This window comes from Pteronotus mesoamericanus, unplaced genomic scaffold, assembly GCF_021234165.1.
Source record: "Pteronotus mesoamericanus isolate MK-2021 breed Mesoamerican mustached bat unplaced genomic scaffold, CSHL_Meso_final scaffold_174, whole genome shotgun sequence".
NCBI lineage: Eukaryota > Metazoa > Chordata > Mammalia > Chiroptera > Mormoopidae > Pteronotus > Pteronotus mesoamericanus.
Window position 1 is genome coordinate 44,880,407 of NW_026555309.1, and position 13,190 is coordinate 44,893,596.

At 59.3% G+C, this 13,190-nt stretch overlaps 1 protein-coding gene across 6 annotated transcripts in view; it reads right to left on the reverse strand.

Annotated features, from left to right (window-relative positions):
* The window catches only part of TRAPPC9 (trafficking protein particle complex subunit 9), a 258,056-nt gene that overhangs the window by 104,291 nt on the left and 140,575 nt on the right, over positions 1–13,190 (reverse strand). The window lies entirely within an intron of this gene.

Genomic DNA, 13,190 nt, shown 5'->3' on the forward strand with positions numbered 1-13,190 from the left:
AACGTCTCTCCTGCCTCTGCCCCGAGCTGCTATGAAGGCAAAAATTCACAAAGCCGGGCAATGTGATGCCAGCGCAGCGGCCCAAGCCCCACAGGCCGCATGCATCCCGACCCGAGCCCCAAGCCCCGAGCCCCGAGGGAGGACGCTTCTGGGCAGCACACCACACCCATCACCTCTGGAGGGCCTCACTGTCAAAGACCCCCGCGGCCAGGGCCGCAGATGCCCAACTCTTCCTGGCCCCCGCCAGGAGAGCCACTTCCCCCGGAAGGCAGCCCGCGGGCCGCGCAGGTGGGACGGGGAGCCACTCAGCGGCGGCGGCGGCGGCGGCACCTAGCCACGTCGCCGCTGTCGGGGCTGCACTGCCCTTGCCACCTGTTGCCAACCGCCTCCCCCACAACACAGGCCACCTGTTGCTGCTTCTAGCAGCCCCACCCCCACCCGCCCGCCTCCTCATCTCCCCAGGTCCCATGCACAAGGCTGCCCAACGTCTCCTCCACTCTCAGCGTTCGCGCCATCACAGTCGTGGTGAAGAGCAAGCTCGGCGCACTCAAAAGTGGGTGTGTGAGCCCTCCGAAGGGCACTCCCAGAGCAAGGCCCCTCCTTCGGGAAGGGCCCAAAAAAAGGCCCCCCCCTTTTTTTATTTGGGTTTGGGAAAGATGGCCATACATGTGTTCACTATTCTATTGTAATGAAAGTAAATCTCTACAAATGTAAAACGGTCCACTAAAAATCCTGGAGTGATAAAGACTACTAGATGGGAGTTGACGCCGCTGCCTCCCCACCGGTCTGCGAAGGTGCACCCCGATCCTCAGCGCGGGCCCGGGCCGGGCCTGGAGGAGGATCCCCATGGGAACTACAGGCCCGGCCCCGAGGAATTCGCAGCTCTGGTAATAACTCCGCCTCTCGCAGGGGGCCGCAGCCTGCTGTTCTCCGACTCCTCCGCCCGGCCCAGAGCGTGTCCTCACAACAGGCCTGGGGACCAAGTGAAAGTGAAGAATGCTTAACGAGGGAAGGCTGTCATCGGCAGAAGGAAAAAGTTCCAACATTCCGTGACTCCCGTCTTCCTTATTTGAAATTTGAGTTGATACCCATCCCACGTGAGGGCCACAGGCTCCTGTTACCAGGCCCAGCAGCTCCAGGACAGCCACGTGTTTTCAGGGCCTGGGTGGGCCAGTGGCAGCCTTTGTCTAAGAGCCCAAAGTTAGAAGGACTCTGAAAGCCTAACATCAGGCGGCCAAGTGTGTTCTGGGGAGGGACGGCATCCGAGGGAACGGCACGGGGCAGCTCTCTTCCGCGCAAAGAACCCGGCGGAAGCCAGTGCCCCTGCCGGCGGGGACGAGGGGCCCTGAGGCCGAGGGAGATGGGGCCAGAGAGGCAAGTGTCCCTGTGTCCTGATATTTTAATGCATTTTAACAACCTCATTAACATTAAGGTGGTGGCAGAGACACAAAAGAAAGGGGCAAGAAGCTCAGGATGATAAACTACCGAATTCGCAAATACCATTTGAATCGCCCAGCCCTTGACAAACTGTTATTAGCTTCCTATTTCTCCAGCCTGCCATTCACATTAATTTTTCTGCTAGAAAGAAAGCTTTTGCTAAAGATTGTGGAATGCATTCTTTTCTCCTTTTGTTAAACAAAAGAAATGAAAATGGTCTTATTTATTTGGAGCGCGTGTGCCCACCGGTCAAAATCATACATGTTCCAGGTAAATGCACATTTGCTGGAGGTTGTACCGATGACAGCATCTCCAGCTGTAGAGCACAGAGTGAGATAAACGTCCTTAAATACAGCTGGGGGCTGGACTGGGACAGCGTGTCCGGAAAGCCATGTGACAGCTGATAACAAGGGACTCTCGAATCTGCCTACCTTTTGACAACGTAGTTCTACTTTTGGGAATCTACGCTAAGAATATAATCTAGAGTCCAACATTTGGAAAAACTATTTAGAACATTCTGGTAATATTGTACAATGGAATGGCATGTAGCCATTAAAGTTATATTGGCAATAATGTGACTAAAATGGGAAAACCCTTCTGCACTAACACTGAGGGAAGGAGGCAGGACGCAAAAATGTGAATCCAACTTGGAAAAACAGGGAGAGTCTGAGAGACAGAGGCTCCCCTCCGCCGCTTACTAACCACGTGGCCTCGGCCGCGCCTCTCGGCCGTCTGATCTGCAGGTTCCACGCGTGATGACCGAGGACAGGAAGCTGCCCTGGGAGCTGTTCTAATAAAGAGCTTAGGCAGCCCCTGTCACGTGGCAGGTGCTGCATCACTGGTGGCTGCTGTTGTAATGACAGCACTTAGGAAAGAGAATAAAAATACACCACCATTGAGTCTGGGCAGGGAACCACGTTTCATTTTTAATTTCTTCCCACATTTTTTTATTTTTAACATTTTTATATAGTAAACATGCTATACTATGATAATGAAAATATATCTCTATAAACGTGAAATTGTCCACAAAAAAATCCTAAATGGAGAAAGTAATGAAATTACCGTTAATATCCTTACTTTCCATTTTAGTCTCATTCCGACGGGAACCCAGCAGTTTTCAATCCATGTAACGGCTGCCCCGGCGGGGAGCGTGCAGGGCATGTTTTCTTTCAGGCTGAGCGCCTGCAGGGGGACCTGCGGGACCGCGGACGAGCTCACCGCGGGGCACATGCAGCCTCTGGCCCGGTCCAGGCTGCCTCTCCAAAAGGCGGCACGAAAGCCAGGATGTATCCTGTCGCCAGGGCTGGTTTGCCTCCTGGCGCTGCCCTCTGACTGGCACGTGGGGCCGGGACCAGGGAGGCCCCCCCAGGGCGACCAGCACCCAGGGGAGACCTGCCTAGTTCTTGGACAGATGATACGTCTACCTGAGAGCCCAGGGTCTGGGCTGACACCGTCGAGGACAAAGACGGCCTTCCCTGCCTTGGCGCGCTGGCCACGCACAGCGCTAGGCTGCGGAGGAGCCTTGTAGTTTTAACGTCTCACAATAAATCCTGGGAGCAGGCACGTCATTGTTCTCATCATACAGAGGTTCAGTCACGTGACCAAGATGCCCGGGCTGGAGTGGGCTCGGCTGGACCCTGCAGGCTCTGCTCTCAACCCTTTTGCTCTTCTCGCCCTGTATCTGAAGGGTCTACAGCCAACCAAGCACCTCTGCCATACGAGTGATGGGGAGACACACACACAGGGCAGGCCATGTTTCCCTTCTGCCTCTGCCAACCACATGGCCCATGACTCCTTGGAGAGAGCCCCCAACACACACACAACAGTGCGGCCGAGCTGTCTCAGGGAGGCCAGGCCCGTGTGACCTAGGCTCCCCCAGAGCCCACGGGCCCACCCCTGGGGGCTGCACCTGCTGTGACTGTTTCACACCTCAGGTCCCTCTGTGTGACCTCGTTTGCAGAGAGGATGCCGCTGTGCATATTTTCAAAAGGTTTGAAACCCATTAGACTCTACTAAAAATCATAAATTTCAACTTCTTCTGTCTTTAACATCCTGATCAAATATTGGGTTGGCCATAAAGTTCATGTGGTTTTTTCCATAAAATAAGACCTTTTTCATTTTCACCAATAACTTTATTGATTTGGATATCTTGAACATGTTGGCTATCTCCCGTGTGCTATAACATTGATTGTTCTCAATTAATGTCTCAATTTGATCGCTATCAACTTCACCTGGTCTACCCGACCATGGAGCATCGTCCAGAGAGAAATCTCCAGCACGAAACTTCACAAACCACTTTTGACACGTTTGATCAGTCACATCACCTTCTCCACACACTGCACAAATCTTCTTTTCCATTTCAGTTGTGTTTTTACCTTTCTTGAATAATAATAAAAAGCATAGTATGCCAAAAGTGTTGCATATTTTTTTCCATCGTCAATATTAAAATGGTTACACAAAAATTCACCAATTTTGATGGTTTTTTTAAGTGCACACTGATATGACAGCTGTCACAGTGCAATCTAACAAAATTGTTTCGAAAGAAGTTAAAGACAACTGAGCGCTACTGAAGGCACTGCATGGAACAAACAAAAAGGACTTTTTCACCAACCCAGCATCTCTTTTTAAATAATAACCGCTCTTTTCCACGCAGAGGAAGGTCTTTGTGGTATAAAGTGAGAATCGCCAACAACTCCCTGGAATGTAAGCACCAGGAGAGCCGAGCACCCCGTGACTCTGTCATCCCGAGGGATCCCAAGCTTCTGATGTCACCAGGGGACAACCCACCGTTTCAAAGCAAACACTCTCTTCGGCTCTGCCTGGCCACTCGGACAGACGAGGGGTCAGCCGCTAACTGTGAGGCCCTGCTGAGGCCTCCAAGGGCTGAGGGCGCCTGCCCTGGCTGACGCTGCCCTGACTCGGCGCTCTCTCCGCCTGGGGAGCCACAGCCTCAGCCCATGAGACGCCTCCCCTCCCCGGCTCCGGGTTAGAGCGAACGTCCCCTCTTCAAAGCGCTGCCGGAGCTGTCTCCGAGGCTCCTGCGGGACCACGCGCCCCGTTGGCCAGGCTGGGGCCCCACGGAGGGGCGTCTGGGAGGAGGGACTGGACGACGCAGTCGGGGGGCACAGGCAGGTCTGGGCAGCTTCTCCGTCTCTTCACCGCCTTTCCCGGAGGCAGCCTGGCGGCTGTCAGACAGTCGCCCTCCTTCCGACTCCGAGAACGTGCTCACCAAGGCCTAGGCCATGTGCTGGGGTCGGGTAGGTGTGGATGGAAACACAGGAGTGCGGGGTCAGGGGGAAGGGCGAGAAGGTGGGGAAGGGCACTCTGGGACAGAAGACGGGGAGCGAGGCGAGGAGCAGAGAGGCCGTCAGCCGCACGTGGCCCTTCCCACAAAAAGCCCCCCAGGCCAGACCCCCCCTCTGTCCGGAGGACCCCCACCGGCCCCGCATCCCCGGTGCACCGCCCCTCCCTGCATCGGGGTCGTCCCAGCCCAAGAGGCGCCACCTGCCCGGATGCCCTCCTCCCTCCAGCCACACCTGGGCTTCGGGGCCACAGTCCCGCAAAACAGGGCCCGCCCCGCTGTCTTCTCTCCGTCTTTCCCCGCCAGGTGTCTGTCCTCCTGCCCCCTAAAGGGACCCCTGCCCAATCGCAAAGCCAGTGGTCCGTGCTCTAGCTTCACTGCCCTGGTGTTCCCGGCGGCTTCCGGCCTGGGTCCCCGCCACCTCGCTCTCGACACTCTCCTCCAGCCCCTGTGAAGCCTGTGTTCCCCGACCTCACGGGCGCCCCTTCTCTGTCTCTGCTGCCCCCGCCCCGCTCCATCCACCTGCAGACGTCAGATTGAGCCAGAAGCAGGACACTCTGTCCCTGCCACCGCCCAGTGGTCCCAGCCAGGCTCCTGGTTTCACGTGCTCGCCGTGCACCACGGAGCCACCGCCCTTCCTGCAGGTCTCCCCTGGAGCGTGGCTGGAGCACCCACAGGCTCCTGCGCGGCCACGTGGAGGGCTACAGGGCACCCACCGGATACGCCTTGGGAATCGCTGAGCCCCAGATAAGCCTCCTCTGTTTCTGTAAACGACATCGCCTCTGCTTTCTGGGTGTCAAAATACGACAGCCGGGGGCAGGTTCTCTCTGGAAGGCGACGCAGACCTCGCTACCAAGTCTGGAGAGTTAATATTTGGAGAGGTGATTAACTGCCACGATCCAGGAAAGAGCGCAGATGAAAGATGGCACAGAGTCAGCGGCGAGCAGGGGCTTCAAAGGGCCCCGCTGTGCTGGCCGCCCGCCACTGCGGCGAACTTACAGAAATAGCAGGAACGGAAGCTGCTCTCGGTCCCGGGCACTCTCCCCAGCAGCCTCTTCTCAGCTGCCAGACCCCCCACGGCTTCAGGACAGAGGGCTGGCCCCTCATCGGGCAAGAAAGCCCTCCCGCCTGCTGGGGCCGGCTCCTCGGAGCCAACCTCCAGACACGCCTCAAACACCCTCCCACCCACAAGAATCGTGGGGGCACCTTTCCTGGCGAACCCAGCCCGCCAGACCTCGCTCGCAGCGGCACACACGTTCACCTGCTCTTCAGCGCCACACATGCTGAGGCCATCCTGCCCCTCCGCCACAAACGAGAGCCCGAGGAACCGCTCCAACGTCACAGGAAAGGCATTAACACAGACGTGAACAGCGGAGCAGGCCACAGGAGCCCAAAGCAATCCAAGAGCCTGTGTGTCTGAAGGACAGAGGAGGAGAGGACGGAGAAGCCTGGTCCCCTGGCCCCCAGCCTCCAGGCCCCCTCGCCCCACTCCGCCGGTGCCGTGTCTGCTTGCCGCCTCAGGACCAGCACCAGGGACCGACGTGCTCGGCACCCGAAACTCTGCGTGCCAGCGTGTGATCTGAGCAGCAGATGCCCCTCCCCACCCAGCTTCTACCTCTGCCCCATGCCTCCCCTTTCCCAGCTCCAGGACACGAAGACAGCATTCGACTGTCCTAACCTGGGCTTTGTAACAGGCAGTGGCTGGGCCTGATGTAACAAACATTCTTTTGCAGAAACGAAGGCAGGGGACATGGGCAGGGGCGTTGCTCATTTAAACAGTCGGCTCTCGCCCCGAGACCGCCCAACAAGGCCAACTCCGTCTCCCCCAGCCCCAGTCTCCGGGCGCTGGAGAGATGGGCCCTTCCTCTTCTTGGGGCACTTTCTTTACTCTTTGGAGCTACCTGGCACGTCCGCCTCACAGACGAAGACAGCACGGCAGCTCACGGTGCCGCACGCCGAACAGAGACAACGGGCCGTGCACAGACATGCTGCTGGTGTGCTGGCTGTCTCTGCGGGCCTCCCTCCCTGCGAACGGCTCACCCACTGTCCGGCAATGTGCTCGCTCCCCCTCCCGTCTGCCCGGTGAACACGCCATCCTCCGCCAGGACTCAGTGTCGACGGGGCCTCCTCGGTGACGTGGCCCCGCTCAGGGCCTTCAGCCTCCCTTTCTCCCCATCAGTGTCGCTTACATCACAGCCCACAGAGGGGCAGCTCCACGAAGGAGCAGGCGGCAGGGCACTGAGGCAGGGGCTACCGCAAGGGGCTCTCCCCGGGGGCGGAGGGCCCGAGGCAGCATCTCATAGGGCGAGGCCGCTTGTGACGATGACGTCAGAGGTGCCCCCACCTGCCCCAGAACAGGAGCGAGGGAGAGCAGGGAGCAGTGTCAGCTGGGTTCAGTCACCAAGTGGGAGGCCGATTTTGTAATGACGGATTTTTTTAATGTCCACTGCTCAGATCAGAGAGAAACACAACGACAGGCGGCTGGATGATGGATCACACTGGGCTGGGCTCGACCTTCAGTGCAAAGGCAGGGCTGGCCCCTCCCCCGGGACGGCACCCCCCCCCTCCTCCTCCTCCTCCTCCTCTGGCCCCCAGACCAAGGCCACAGTGCCTCAGAGTTACCACCAGGTTTGCATTTTCGGGGCCCAGAAAAGGCTGGAGGAGTTGATGCTGAGCTGATGCCAGAACAACAGAGTCTGACACAAGATCAGAAGACGCTCCCAACCGTCACAGCGACCTGCAGAGCAGGCAGGAGGGAAGGGTCCGGAGGTTATCCAGTGCAGTCCTCTCTTTCCACATAAGGAAGCTGAGAGGGCAGACAACCGACTACACAATTATCTAGTGAGTTGCTCGGCTACTTGCAAAACCAGAACAAGGACCTACAGGGCACACCCCAGCCGGAGCCCCAGAGCTCGGGCACAGCCCTGTTTCCCTTCAGGGTCCCTGGCGGCCTCCCTCAGCATGAAAGGGCAGGGCCCCTTCCATTTCGATGAGCTGTCACAGTTTTCTGTCCTAAAACATAGAGCGCCCGGCACCCAGAAGGGGCTGAGGCGTCCCGCCAGCTGGACCGCATGGTCCTTTGACAGCCTGCGAGGGGAGAGCACCCGAGGCTGTACACAGGCCCCTTGGCCAGCACGCCCTGCACCGCGCCTCCCGAGGGTCTGTGCGCAGGAAGCTGAGCTCAGGGACTCAGATCTGTTTGAACATGGCTTTCAGACTTAGGCCACCTCAGACCACGGCCTGCCCCGTGGTGTTTTTTCCCTCTCATTCTCTGTAGTGTTTCTAGTGCCTAGGACAGCGCCTGGCGCATAGCAGACCCGCAACTAACACACATGGACTTCAGGCTTTTGCTTCAAATGGAGCCGCTCTGTGCGAGCCTGCTCTGCACTTGGGCCCCGCGAAAGTCTCACCTAATGAGCGCCCCAGGGCTAAGGGGGCTTTAAAACACTGTCTGGGGGCAGGGGCTTTTTCCTTTCTCATTTCTAAAAACCTTTTTACTTACTGAAAAAAGCACAATGTGCATGGAGTGTTCAAAAACCAACACAGAGGTGATTTGTGACACCCAAAATGCTCTACTCTTCCTCTTCAGTTATGAAGCAACCACGATTCCAAAATGCCTTCAGGTGCCCGCCCCGATAGCATACACACCGCATCGTGGGCACGACAGGCCCCAGCCCGGGGCAGGCTCGGCTGGAGAGCGCCCCTCCCGGGCAAGGGCCGCTCAGAGCACGTGGGGGTGCCCGGGGGGCCCAGGCAGCTCTCGGCTGAGGAGGGGGCGGGGGCGGAGGCGGAGGCGGAGGAGGTGGCCTTCCAGCACCACCAGGCGTAAGGTCACTTGAGTGCTAACAAGGCAGGGCCTAGTATGTGCACGGCCAGCACCTGTCCAAGCGCAGGACGGTGGCTGTCTCATCAGGGAGGGGGCAGGCCCTAGGCAAATGCAGCCGCCGGCTCAGCCAGCGCTCAAGAGCAGTCGGGCCCCATGGTGCCAGGCCCTCAGCCACCCGGGGGCGGGTCCCCGGCCTGCACGCACCAGCCGGGCGACGCAGGCGCAGCGTACCCCCAGGTCGAGGGTTAGGGGAGAAGCGGGGGATTGTCCACACTGGCCTGTGCACACAGAAGGTGGCAGGTACAGTGAGGAGCCACAGAGAGTCCAGGTGGGCGTCCCATCCCACTCACAAAATCTAGGATGTAGGGCAGCTCATTAAAACCTCAAAAACCCCACTTTCTCACTTGCCAACCAATAAGCTCTTCCACCCGACAGCCTCAGAACAGGGGGCCAGGGTCCTGCCCAGGACACCTGCCTGCACCTCGCTCTCACAGATGCTGGGAAGGTCCCCGGGGACGCGACACTAGGATCGACACCTGGGAAACCCATACACGGAGCCCTGCGGACAGCCGGCACCTCCTACAGACCGCTGCCCATGCCACACAGCACCGGGGCAGCGTGCCCTGCCTGGAGGCGCCGGGTGATGAGGGAAAGCAGAGAGGTGAGGCCCGAGACCCTGAGTGCATACCCCCGCTGCCTGCGGAGAGACCCCTCTGTGCTTGGCTGCACCCCCACAGATCCCCTAACTGCCCCCTCCACGGCGGGGCACAGAAACGGCTCCCAGCTTCATTCACCTCTCCCCAGTCACCTGGGCACTCTGCTTGCTTCCTGTGGGACCCTGAGGACCAGCCACCAGGAGCCCCTGTCTGTTTCAGTTATCCTCAGGCACCCCACAGGCACCTTAATCCATGCGGGACAGCCGCCAGCCCCCCGCACGGTGAGCCCGAGCCTCAAGGAGATCAGCAACTCCTAGGGGGCAAGAGGCGGGTCACCACCGTCGAAAAGTCACCCCCACTCACCTCTGCCGCCCCCGCCCAGCGAGGCCCCATAGGCACCAAGCCCCAGGCTACATTCCTGTCGCTGCCTCTGGAACTCGGGGAGCTGGGGGGGGGGGGCATGGAGAACAGCAGGACCTTCTCTCCACCCCCAACCCTGAGCCTGGGCCCCACGGTAGGCCCCTGGGACAGCCGAGGGGCACACGCGGGAATGAAACACAGCACCGCACAACCCTAAGAGGCACACAAGGCTACCCACGGCCATGCCTCCTTGGGGCAATGGTAATTCCCTCGAGTCCCCAGCGTGTGGATGAGGACAAGGTGGACCCTCACTTCAACACTAGAGCGGAGCAGAACAAGGAAGAGACACGGACAGCAGCATTTATAACTCCCCGCTGAGAGCAAAGACAAGGCCCCCCGTCGCGAGGGGAGCCGCTGCGTAGATTAACACGCGGGCACAGGAGCAGATAAAACTCCTTAAAATATTTAGCACCGCGGAGCAGCTCTGAGCAGCAGCACGCTCTCCGGCACTGCCACACACTCCATCAAGGGGACACTTTAATAAGGAGGCTCCAGCAGGAGGCTGGGGGCCGTGGCCGGACGCGCTGGCGCGTTTCATGAAGCACGCGCGTCCTCTCCAGAGAGCACTGGGGGGTAGCCCGGCTCCTTGGCCGACTTGGCGTCTCCATGAGCAGAGAGGGAGTCGTAACAGGACGCGCACAGGAGGCGGTCAGCTGGTTTTGCGCTGCGGCGGGACAGACGCGGAGAGAGGTACGGTGCTCGGTGCCATAGCTGCGTCACTTCAGTCCTCTCAGTGGCCCGTGAGCCGACCCCATCTTTTCGCAGGCAGCCCCCCATTCTCACAGCCCCACTGCGGGTCAGCGGCGAGCCTCTGGCCACACCTGGCGGTCCAGGCCTACGGCCTCTGCCTCCTCCATGGCGCCATGCCACTTCCAGACGCAGCCTCCTTGTTTAGGGGCCTCTTTTGTTGACAATTTTAAAATATGCGTCCACAAAATTTTTTATTCACTCATTTATTACCAGTCATTCGTTCATTATCTACTGAGCATCCGTAAATACCATCGCTCAGACAGCATTAGGCATTGGGAAGCAGTCCCATAGGATCTTGGGGCGCAGACAGGAGGGCAGGACAGGAAGTCCCGTGGGCCCAGCGCCGAGCTACCAACTGTGGGGACAGCAGGACCGATGGCACGTAGTCCCTGCCCAGGCGGAGGGCGGTTTCCAAAGAATGGGGCACACAGCACCGGCCGGGGCAGCGCACCACGCCAGGGGAGGCTGCCGCCCCCTCCCCGACACAGGCGGAGGGGCCCTATCAGGAAGCGAGGGGCATGGGAGCTGTGCCTTCTAGGGTGACCGGGATGTAACAGCCAGGCTTGCGGTGTGCCAAGCACAGGGGAGGAAGGGCTGCATGGGCCAAGGCATCGCACCAGAAAGGCAGGGCTCGGCCTCGGAGAATGCTCTGCGTCCCATTCGGCCGGGGCACGCAGGCAAGCTCCCCTGGCACCCCTGCACGCAGTTCGAACTGACACACATGTTCACCACCACTCCTAGAGTCAGATGACCTGTCTTAACACTGCAAAACTGTTGGGAAGTTATTTCTCAGCCGAGGGTGGGAGAGAGACGACCCTTTCCAGAATTTGGGTCTTCACAAGGCAGGTCCAGGAGAGGAGAGCCGGTCACGCCCAGGGCCCCCAGGCGCACCCGGGAGTTCTGAGCGGCGGGTGCGGAGGACCAGCTCGGCCTGCTCAGCACAGACCCTCCGCAGCTCCTCGGGGAGCGGCCCCGCTGCCGGAAGCGTGCGTTTTTCTTTTCTGGGCCATGGCCTGCGGAGAGGCCGGGCCCTTGCAGGAAGCCCCGAGCTGTCGGGAGTACGTTCAACTCGGAGTCTTCGCAAGTCCACGTGGCTAGTGGAGCGAGCCAGGGCATCTGTGTCCAGCTTGGTTGGTAGCATGGGCATTATTTTCACCTTCTCACTGATTTCTAAGTTTGAACAGGCTTCAACTTAAAAGGCCTTTGACACGCCCCCGCCAGAACCCATCCACCAGTGTGGGCGGATGCAGCCCCCACCCCCACACCAGAGCTCGCAGTGTCCCTCGCGGCTCCCAGCGGCACCACGGCAAGCACGTATCCCAGCAGCACCGAGCCCCCAGAGTGCACTCTCCTTAGCAGCAAGAGCTGCCGTTGGTCCCTGCCCCGAGGCCCAGCACCTGCTGTGGAAGGACATCCTCCTCCCACCAGAGCTAACACATGGCCACGTTGTGCCCCGCATTCGAATAAAGATGTAAAAACAAGCAACAGCCGAACAGCTTACTCCAGAAGGAAGATACTCCTAACCACAACAGCTGACGTTGCAAAGGCACATGGTGCTTTAGGGCCCTGTGGCCCAAAGTAGAAACCTCTTATCCTAACGGCATTAATTGCACTATGCTCACTATGCTGGCTGACAAAAATCCGAGTTAAGCTTAATGAAGGCAAGCACGTTACTGGAGGCGTCCCCGGCCCGGTGCCCTCCAATTCCCGCACAGGACGCCATCAGACGGGCCATCCGTCACTGCGGCAATCACTTCCTAACTGCTTGTAGGCACTGGGTCATTACATTCCAGACAAGAGACAGAGGAGGAAAGAGGCGAAGTGCCTGTGATTAGGAGACAAGTAGGTGGCACGTGACAGGAAGGCCGAGGGAGGGGCCCGGAGCACCCCGGCCCCCACGGTTCCCACAGACTCAGCGGATGTAGAAAAGCTTCTGTAACGGGAGGGAAGGAAAACAAGTCAAGGGGCCAGGGAAGGGGGGCTGCTGATGATGCAGAAATCAGGCTGATTTCCAGGCCCTCAGACTAGTGAGGCCCTGGAAATCAGTAAAACAGGCAGCACCGACTAACTGATGGCATCTCCAGGCGGCTTCCGGAGCAGCCCCTGAGGGCTGGACTGGTGCTGGGCCGTGCAGGAGGGAAGATTGAAAAGGCGGGCTGTGGTCACTGGCAGCTCAGCTCGGCGGAGAGCGTGCACTGACAGCGTCCTTTACAACACAGGTGGCACCTCCAGCGATAAAACATGGGCGGGGGGCGGGGAGGGAGGGGGGCCGCGCAGAGAAGGGGTGCACGCGCCGCTGGGGAATAGCAGCCTGCAGGACAGCCGAGAGCAGGGCCTTGGAACCACGCAGGCTGGAGCTGCAAAGCCAGCTGCACCTTCCGGGCCGTGGGACACGGGCTCCCTGCAGAGACGCCCTGGGAGGAGCCGGGGTGGGGTTGAACAGGCAGTGACTGGACACATCCACAACACCACCTGGCATAGCCTGCGCGTTCTTGGAACCCGAGCTGCGATGATGATTATGGGGGACGGGGGCAGGGCCTGAGGAAGAATCAGAAGTCGCCAACGCACACACCAGGGGAGGGAGGCTGTCCCAAGCACAGCGCACAGCAAGTGCCAAGCAAAGAGGTGTGACCAAACACAGGGAGCTGGGGGACCCGAAGCTGCTCTGGGTGGAGGGAAAGGGGTGAGGCAGAGGCAGGGGCGGAGCACGCATCCCCCAGGCTGAGCGGTGGCCTCACGTCCGAAGGCGGAAGGCTACTGAAAGCGTGTAGGGCAGCGGGCAAGGTGCGCTCCTGCTGCG